The following is a 9,991-nucleotide window of genomic DNA, read 5'->3' on the forward strand; positions in this document are numbered from 1 at the left end:
TATTATACTAATAAATATTTTTGTATTATACATATTTCCTACTAATAGAAATTAAATTTATCACAACAATATATGCATACATATGTACATACATCATATTAACGTATGTCTCTGCACATGCTCATATCATAATCTTATTATCTGCTCATATAACTGCATGTATACGCATGTGCGCGTTCAGAAATTCATATCATTATTTTATCACTTACATATCAACATATTACATGTGCGCGCATTGATCTGTATGTTCATATATTCTTATATGTACATATATTTGTATACACTTGCGAACAAATAATGCACAAGCATACAAACATACATATGCGTACACATGTGAATATGTCACCAACAAAAAATTGAAGCATTGTTCTATAAAAACAACAACTGCTCAAATAGAAGAAGCATCACAAGTCAATATGGCAGCCGAATTGGCGAAGCCAAAATGTAGTAAATTCTACAACAAAAACGATTTCATTCATAAACGCAGGCGCATATGCCACAAGCGACCGCGCTTCATTCATATAAACAGACGCCGTAACATCTCCACGAGCATGCCTTTGCCTACAAGCGTCTTTTCGCGACGATGGCAAAACCTAAAAATCATAAATTGAACATCTTTCTAATGCTTCTTCACAGAAAGAAGTGACAAAAGTGGCAACATATGTAGGAGTTGTCGATTTATAATATTTTGTCTAAAATATTTTTCCGTGACTCGCAAAAATCTGCGTCGATATGTATGCAAGCTCATACATATTCATACATATTTACGCTAGATCGTAGGCGAAGCATCTGAATCTGATATTGAAATACACACATTCTTATGGACACAGTTATTTAGACAGCTGCACAACTACACAACTGTGTCCATATGAACGTGTATATTTTAATATTTGACAGATGTCGCTTGCAGTCATCCCCGCTCAATGTGTTCAGCATTTGACGCTTTGACAAAACGCCATTGGTTGACCGTGAAGACGGAGATGCGAAAGATGCGTGCGACACTTGTTATTATGAATGTATGTACATATGTATGTATGTGGCTCGCATTTGCTTTCGGAAACATACAAATGTGCCAAAGAAATAATATACATACATATGTATATGCCATAGAAATTCTATTGGTACAAATGTGGAAATGATAACGAAATAATGCGAATATGCATATTTCATGAAGGTCATCAATTTTCTTTGAAGAAATGAAGATCATTTTGCACATCTTCACTTTGTAATAGTCGAAATAAATATTAATTAATTTAAAAATTAAAAAATAAAAATAAAGAGAAATAAAATTAAAATAATTTTTCCTTATTTTTCCTGATTTTGTAAAAAAAATTAAAATTTTTAGCATTTTTCGGAAAAAAATGGTTCATTTGATACAAAGTAATCATGCATATGTGACAATGGTTCATTAATTCAATATAAGCATGCATATGTGAAAATCACGCATATGTGACAATCGTTCACATAATACAACATAAGCGTGCATATGTCACTCAGAGAATGCTTTTGTATATTTTGTATATTTTTCTACGTAGCAAATTCTCTTTATTTATTTTCAGTCATTTACATATATTTCTGCCACTCCATGTGCTCAATTATGCTAAATAGCAGCGAGCACGGCGAATTCCCTAATAAAAATCTATCAGCTCTGTTAGCCGCGCAATCGAACCATCATACAGATTTCGATTTGCACCTTCTCTATGTTTTAAGTTCTCTGACCAGAGAACATAAAACATAGAGAAGGTGCAGGTTCGACAGCGAACATTTTGTAAGATTGCGACACAGAATTTCACCACACAGCTACGAATTCACGGTGTGAAATGTTAACATTTTTAACAGTTCTCCACATACTCAACAGAGAAAATGAAGAGAAATAAATGTATGTATTTTCGGCATGTGATGCCATAGCATGTATGCCCAAGCAGAGAATATGAAGAAACTCCCAATGAAGAATTTCGTTTTGCTTGTTTATATTTTGTTTCATTTTTGACAGCGAAAAATGTGTACAAAAAGTATTATGTTCTCTGTCTCACATACCCAAGAATGAAGGGACATAAATATACATATGTATGCATATGTAAATATCAGAGGCCTGCACGATTAAGGTAGGCATCGTACGATTACGTTACTAAGTAACACTTCTGACGATTACCACGATGCGAAGGTAACATTGCGCATCGGCATCGCGGCATCGTGGCATCGCACGATTACTATCTGGTATCGTCAATGGCAAATGAAACGCTATAATCTTACATGATGTTAATTCGTTGCTGGCTCGACAACGACTGAACGATAGAGCAGAGCCGCTCAAAATAATGCGCAATTTATTTACCAACGCATACAATCACACATTTGATATCTGCTAGCGTATGATTGTGTGCGCGCGCTTGCTTAGTATACTGAGTGAAATCGTGCTATTTGGTTATTTTGTTATTAAAAATTTGGAAAAAAATAAAAAATTATGGTTTTTGATTAAAAAAGCAATTAAGAATAACAATAATTTTTTAACTTTCCATGATTTTTTCCATATCGACTTCAAGATCGTAAGTTTTGATTCTCATTAAGTCCTCTATATGCTTATTCGAAACTGAATTCCTGTATTTCGAGTGTATTTTTGACGCTGGCAGAATTAGCGTCATAGCGTACATGCTTCGACTGCATTTGCTTGCCTATACTCCGAGTATAGGCATGAAAAATTTTGAGCGGCTCTGCGATAGAGCGTAAGCGTACGTGTGAAGTTAGTTTCCACAATTGTTCTAAGAAATGCCGACCACTGGTAACATGTTAGTAATCGGCGATGCCCGCGATGCCCGCGATGCCGATACCCTCGATGCCGATGCCCACGATGCCAAAGTACCGTTACGTAGCGTGTACTCGCCGCATCGGCATCGCCGCTTGCTAACATGTTACTTTTTTAATTACTCGTGCAGGACTCTGGTAAATATGAATATGAAGACATAAACACATGCATGCATGCTCCTTATGATCTCCCAACAACAGCATTGTGATATTTACATGCTTCAATTTTTCAACTTGGGAATCGCAATGTATGCAAATATGTGTGTATGTATGCTTTTGCGTTTGCCGTCGGCAATATAATATTGACATGTAAACATAATTATGATATGAGTATAATTTTGTATGAATGCATGCATAGTAATATTTATAGTCAATTTGGACTTGCATATTTAATAATTTTCTTTGATTTTTACATAATATACTATACTAATAAATATTTTTGTATTATATTTCCTACTAATAGAAATTAAATTTATCACAACAATATACATATACTAGCTGACCCCGCAGCCGTTGTCCTGCGCGAAATTATGTGTTTTGAAATGAAAAGACAAAAATTCATATCTTATTGATAATCATTTATTTGCTATTTGTCTACATTTTTCTTCAATGTAACGCAGCTTGATAAAAAAAACTTTTTTGTTTCTGTTTCAGTGCGTAAATGTACAGAGAAGATGGTTTTCCAACTCTTGAGCACGCCACGTATATCTGGCCGTGTGAAAAACATAGCATTTCCAAATGTATGCCACCCACTATGCGACTATTCTGTTGAACGTCATTTTAAATTCAATTTTCACTGGAAACGGAATACTTTTGAACCGAATTGGCAAATCGTTAGAACTCAAAAGAAATCCATAGAATCAAGCATTCTGTCCCTTATATTTGATAGGTGCATCACAATCAGAATGCGATGATGCGGTGGCATACCAACCCTCTCCAAAGAATTTACAAATTCCACTGGTAATTCAAGGTGTCGTCTTCATTGTCAGACGATCGATCGATTTGTATGATTGCAAGTCTCCTGGAATTTGACTTTGAATTTTCCAGTTTAAGTCAACAACATAGGTATTTGTGGCAGCTAAAATTGCTCGTACACTCAAGGAATCGTACTTACGACAGTTTGGCCAATGTTCGTATAAACATTCGTGATGAGTCCATCTTTCGTGAATTGATAAACGGCATATGGGATTGATATCAGACCATGGGAAGTATCAATCAGTATTGACCCATTTCCAATTCTTAGCGTATGCAATGTAAAATGTCTTCGGCAATGTAATTTTTGGTCGTATCCCATAACGCGGATTTGAAGGCTGATCATCGCGAAATGTGTGTGAACTTCAGTGGCATTCGTTTTTCGGGTGGATTGTGTAAGTTCATTCTAATGCATTAGTTGAGAACACACCTGGATGTCCATCTACTGGATGACCCTGCTTCCTGCGTAACAATTTCTTCGATGATGCATCCCATGTATAATATCAACGTATTTCGAATAGGGCAATGTTCTCGCAAACGGATCACTGACGGAAGTTGAGAAAAAACTCGCTAATGTTAATTTTGTTGCTGGTGGTGTTTCTGTTGACTGTACTGTATTCTCTGGGTTGAAATAGACTCTTTGGTCATTCCCCAAATTAACTTCGAGACGCACAACAGTCGGAAAACGTTCATGAATTTCAAAAGAAATATCCTACAAAGCACTTTATTTCAGTTCACGTATCGACCGTGTCGTTTAAAACCAATAACCGCCATGTTGCTTCCTATGGTGACGTATTTACAAACGTATTTTATCGATTACACCAAACTGCAATACGCAACATTCACATGACTTTTGAATGTGAATTAGACAATAGTGGCGAATATGGTACGACCCATGTGTTGTCAACTTTGATGTGTTGTTAACTTCGATATTTACGCCGATAGAGTGGATATCCATCATTTCCAGCTTGTGTTTCAGAAAAGCACATGGATAATGTTTCGCGCATTTATTGTCAGGCATACAAACCGAAGTGTGATTGTGGTGTCCGCAAGGTCCATAAAGCATGTTGGTTTTCATCACTTCATATAATACTGGATCTTTCTCTGCATCATTAATTTCCGCAGAAATGAGTTCATCAATTTGATCTGGTGTGACAACCATCCACCATCCAAAGAATATGTACGTGCGACAAACCTCTCTTTTGCCACTGAACAGAGTACATTTAGCATCTAACAGTACCACATATATGTACCTACCCTACTCCAAGATAAACTCCATGAAACATCGTAACTGTTGTTTGAAAAGTCGTGCTGTGACATCGTGACGATCGCTTGCTTATTGACCGCGATCCATAATTCCGCACGTATGTCACCGCATCCTGGGAGTACTTCTTGCCTTGCCTTGCCTTTGGCTGCCATACTTTGATGGACCGATATTAGGGCGACCTCTTCGTGGCTTCGTAACAAATTTCAATCTGCAATTGACCTCTTTGTGTGAAACGCACGTAAAGTTTTTACTGAATAATTTTTCTTTTGAATAGCCGGAATAAAAAAGCAAGCCACCGAAATTGAACTATTCAAATAATTTACAAATCAAAATATTGAAAAACAAAACAAACAAAAATTGAAAAAAATGTTTATGGAAAAAAGATACTTTTTGGAATTACCCTAAAAAAAAAGTATTCTCCTTGTTTGGGAGGAGACCTATCCGAATTGGTGGTAATCACCGAAATCGGTCCAGGCGTTCTCTAGTTATAAGCGTAGTAACTAACATCACTTTCTTTTATAGATACTAGTAATAACCCCCGATAATCGGGGGACTCCGTTATTTAAAATGAAAAAAGTAAATAATTTTTTTTTATAAAAACTCAATTTATTCAAGTACTTCATGGAAAACTACATTCGTAGTGGTTTTATTTTGGTCGCAAGTCTTAACTTTGATATCTTGAGAAGATCGTACTCGACTCAATGCGACATACAGCTGGCCATGCGTAAAACAATCCTCCTTGAGGAAAACACCAACTCTTGCTAGAGTCTGCGCTTGAGATTTGTTTATTGTTGTTGCGAATGCTACAATTATTGGAAATTGGCGACGCTTTAAAATAAAAGGAAGTGTTGATTCGCTGGGCTGTAAATTTATACGGGGCAATAAAATTTGTTTCCCTTGTGATTCACCGGTTAAAATTTCGACCTCCAAACAATTACAATGTAGTGCTTTTACTATCAAGCGAGTCCCATTGACCAACCCTTCATATGTATTAAGATTGCGGATTAACATCACAACTGTTCCAAACTTAAGCCTTAACTCATGAGGCGCTACTCCACTGAAATTAAGGGACTTTAGAAATTCTGTAGGGAATCTGACATGCTCTTGAGGATCTTCAGAAACGACAGTATCCACGCTATAATATACCCTTTCTTCACCGGGCAACATGTTTACTATTTCGCTATTTATTATTGTACAGTGATAATTTTTTGGACACAAAATTGCCCGATCCTTCAAATGGTTTAGACTAATAACACCAGACTGAGGCTGAAATACCCAATCCACTAAATTTTCATTTAGCAAAATTAACTCTTCTGGTATATTGATTTTCGACTCTGGAGAGAGCTCTCGACCTTCCCCAACACGCAAAAGAAAACTGTTATATACGGATTCTTTAGAACGCATATTCGTTGATAGCTTGAGACACCTAAAGAATTTCCAAAGTGAGCACCGTTTCAAATAATTACCAACTATAGCGGCGCGTGAGCTATTGGGCACCACAGGAAGAACTTGCCTGAAATCACCACCTAACAAAATAACCTTTCCACCAAAAGGTACTTCATTTTGGTGAATATCACGTAATAATCGATCTAAGCACAGTAATGCAGTCCCAGGAACCATGCTAGCTTCATCCCATATTATTGCTGTAGAACATTTGATTGCTTTTCCGAGGGTGCTATCTGGTTTAATTAGAGAAACAGAAGAGTCAGTCAAAGGTATTGGAAATTTGAATATATTATCTGCCGTTCTTCCGCCAGGAAGCAAAATAGAGGCAATCCCTGTCCAAGCCACGGATATCACCTTCTATGGTGAATAATACATACTCTTATAAAGAAAAGTTTTGCCAGAGCCGCCAGGACCATCAACAAAGAATGCCTTTACGACATCGTTGCTACTGGAAATTGCATGGGTTATTTGGTCGAATATAATCTTTTGCTCATGATTAAGCTGTTCCTTTAGTGTTTGCGCATATAATACTTCATCATCTATATTATAATTCTCATTTCCTGTGTCTTCAGTGGTAAGATCCTCTGCAGGTAACCCGAAGTCTTTTAAAGATGTGTTATGCGATTGGAAAATGTGACTAATATTTCTCAATGCTAAAAGCTCGCTGGTGTTTTCTGAATTATTTCTTAAAAAATCTTCACAAAGATGCAATTTAAATTTTCTCCAGAGCTCTATTGGTGAGGTTGGTTCTCCAAATATGCAAATCATTGCAAACATACGTCTCAGTTGCACAGGCATTTTAAAGACAGATGCTTCTTCAAGTGCAGCGTTCCACTCTGTGTCATCCGCTAGCAACTTTCTCTTTACTGCTGATTCCCAAAAAGAAGAGAGATGTTCCCTGTTCACGGTTAATATACAGGGTAGGCCATTTAAAGTTGACCCATTTGTTTCTAAAAAAAAAGAACAAAAGAAAACAATGTTTTTTGTTCATTTCAAAAATAATTTATTTTGGTCCAAGGGGATTTGTTTCAGCTAATATTTAAAAATTAGATCGCGTAAATGGGCACCTTTAGCTTTGACAGCTAAATGCACTCTTTTTTCGACATTTTCCATGACTTTGGCCAATGTTTCGGATGATATGGCGGCTGTTTCACGTCGAATGTTGGCTTTCAGCTAAGGTCTTTGGCTTATTAGCGTATACCTTGGATTTCAAATAACCCCACAAATAAAAGTCTGGTGGCGTCAAATCTGGTGATCTCGGTGGCCAGTCAACATCACCATTTTTCGTTTTCAGCCATTTCGATGGCCCATTTGCCAAAATTAAGGCGTCGCGGATAATCAGCTGGGTTTAGTTTTTGTGCCATTTGAATTTTATATGAAAACATCTTCAAATCTTTATGAATTATGCGTCGGAGAGTGGTGCGAGAGATGTCTAATTCCTGAGAGCGGCGATAACTCGATGTCGATGGAGTCTCCTCAATACTGGCTCGTACAGCTTCGATATTTTCATCAGAACGTCTTGTGCGTTGTCTGGATGCATGACTGGCATTACTGAGATTACCGGTGTTCACAAATTTTGCGTATAAAGACTTAACTGTGTTCTTAACTGGAGCACTTTTCACTTTATTTTTTTTGCGAAACGCACGTTGAGTTAACACAATTGAAAAGTTATTTTGAATATAAAGCTGAACAATTTCAGCGCGTTCTTTTGGAGTGTACTGTTCCATGGTATAAATTGTCTTCGAATAACGCGGTATGACATTAGCCGATTTGTCAGCGCTGTTAAAAGTTACAGCGTTGCCAGATGGGTCAACTTTAAATGGCCTACCCTGTATCTGAATACGACCTGGGTCCTTTTAACGAAGTAAGCAATAAACGTAAAGCAAAGAGTTCCCGATTTTTTGGATCGACCATATACATTCTACCAATTGCATTACTCGGACATTTTCTTCTTTGCCATGAGCGGGACGCATCTTACCAAGTATAGTACTCAGGAATTTGATAATACAACAAAGTATTCGCAAATGGATCTATCGCATTCAATTTAAAATATGCGGTTAAAGTGGTATCGCGGCATCGAGCAAGGGTATCAGAAATCGCAGCATTATCATCACGAAAATAAATAGTTTGTGAGTTTGGAAAGTGAACGGCTAGAGCTTTTACCATGTGCGACTTTTCTTGCATTGAAAATTCCAAAAGCCTCCAACAGGCTTCAGGGGCGCTAATATATCGAGCGTCTATAAATGTAGATATTTCGTCATGATTATCCACGCGATCAGTTGGGTGTTCAATAATTTGAACTGTTGCGCAAGCATATCCTTTGTAAATATATTTGTGGAGGTATTTAACGCTTTTTATCGATGAACATATTTCGACATTAATATGGGCACTGTATTTTTTGGTCAGATATTTGTTGTATGGGACTATCCATCGGTTGTCTATTTCAATTAAATTTTTATTGGCACGAACAACTATTTTATTTCCATCATTGCGGCGGCGATATTGAGGATAGCCGTTAACGTTTGAAAGCGTATTAGCATGAAAAGTTTTCGGATAGTTTTTGGAGCAAATTCCCGTATCAGTCATGCAGGGCGATGATGGATTAAGTACTCCACATGGGCCATGAATCATACATTTTGAGACTATTTCATACAACTCAGGCTCTGCGTCCTTATTAGGAATCTCAGCGCAAACAACCAGGTCAATTTCAGAAGGCTCGCGAATAACATCTTCTTCGTGAAGTGCTACTAAGATGTGGGCATGTGGTAGACCCCGTTTTTGAAACTCAATGACATTTAGATAGTATTTCACCTTTCCAAACACATTCCTCTGGGAAATATCTTTCATAAGCTCATTGAGCTTCTGCTTAAAAACCCGGGCTATCAGTTCTGGACGCATTTCCGGTCCCTGGTATCTCTCAATATTCTGAATGACTTCTGGCCATTTTGGGTTGCATGTAAAAGTTATGAAAAGCGACGGTTTTCCATATTTTCTAACCATAGCCATATCATCCTGGTAGTGCATGTTCATATTTCGAGGGGAGCCAATAAAACTTGAAGGAAGTACAACTATACGACCAGGACGAACACTTTCCATATTTGCACCACGCATTAAATAGTCATGCAAACCAGCATATGTTTCAACACGTAGCTCTTTCTGATGAGTTCGCAGAAATGCCAGACGTGCTCCTTCAATTCTGACATATTGGTCAACTAAATACTGTTGCCAAAGTTTATTTTCTCTTATCGCCATACGGTAAGCAACAAACTGCAGTTGGGTTAATTTAAATCTACATTCCGTTCGATGACCCTGTTCATGCAAAAGAGTTTCATCATATCCTGGCTCGCCATAAGGAAACAAAAGCGGATATACTAATGGATCACACAACCTATGTAGCGTTGAGACAAATAATAAATTCTTCATATCAGATTTCCGTGAAAATATTCGCAAATTTCGATTTCCAGGGGGTTCACCATCCTCTGTTGTGAAAACGGCCGCAATTTCTGA

The sequence above is a fragment of the Bactrocera dorsalis genome, chromosome 2, assembly GCF_023373825.1.
Source record: "Bactrocera dorsalis isolate Fly_Bdor chromosome 2, ASM2337382v1, whole genome shotgun sequence".
Taxonomy (NCBI): Eukaryota; Metazoa; Arthropoda; class Insecta; order Diptera; family Tephritidae; genus Bactrocera; species Bactrocera dorsalis.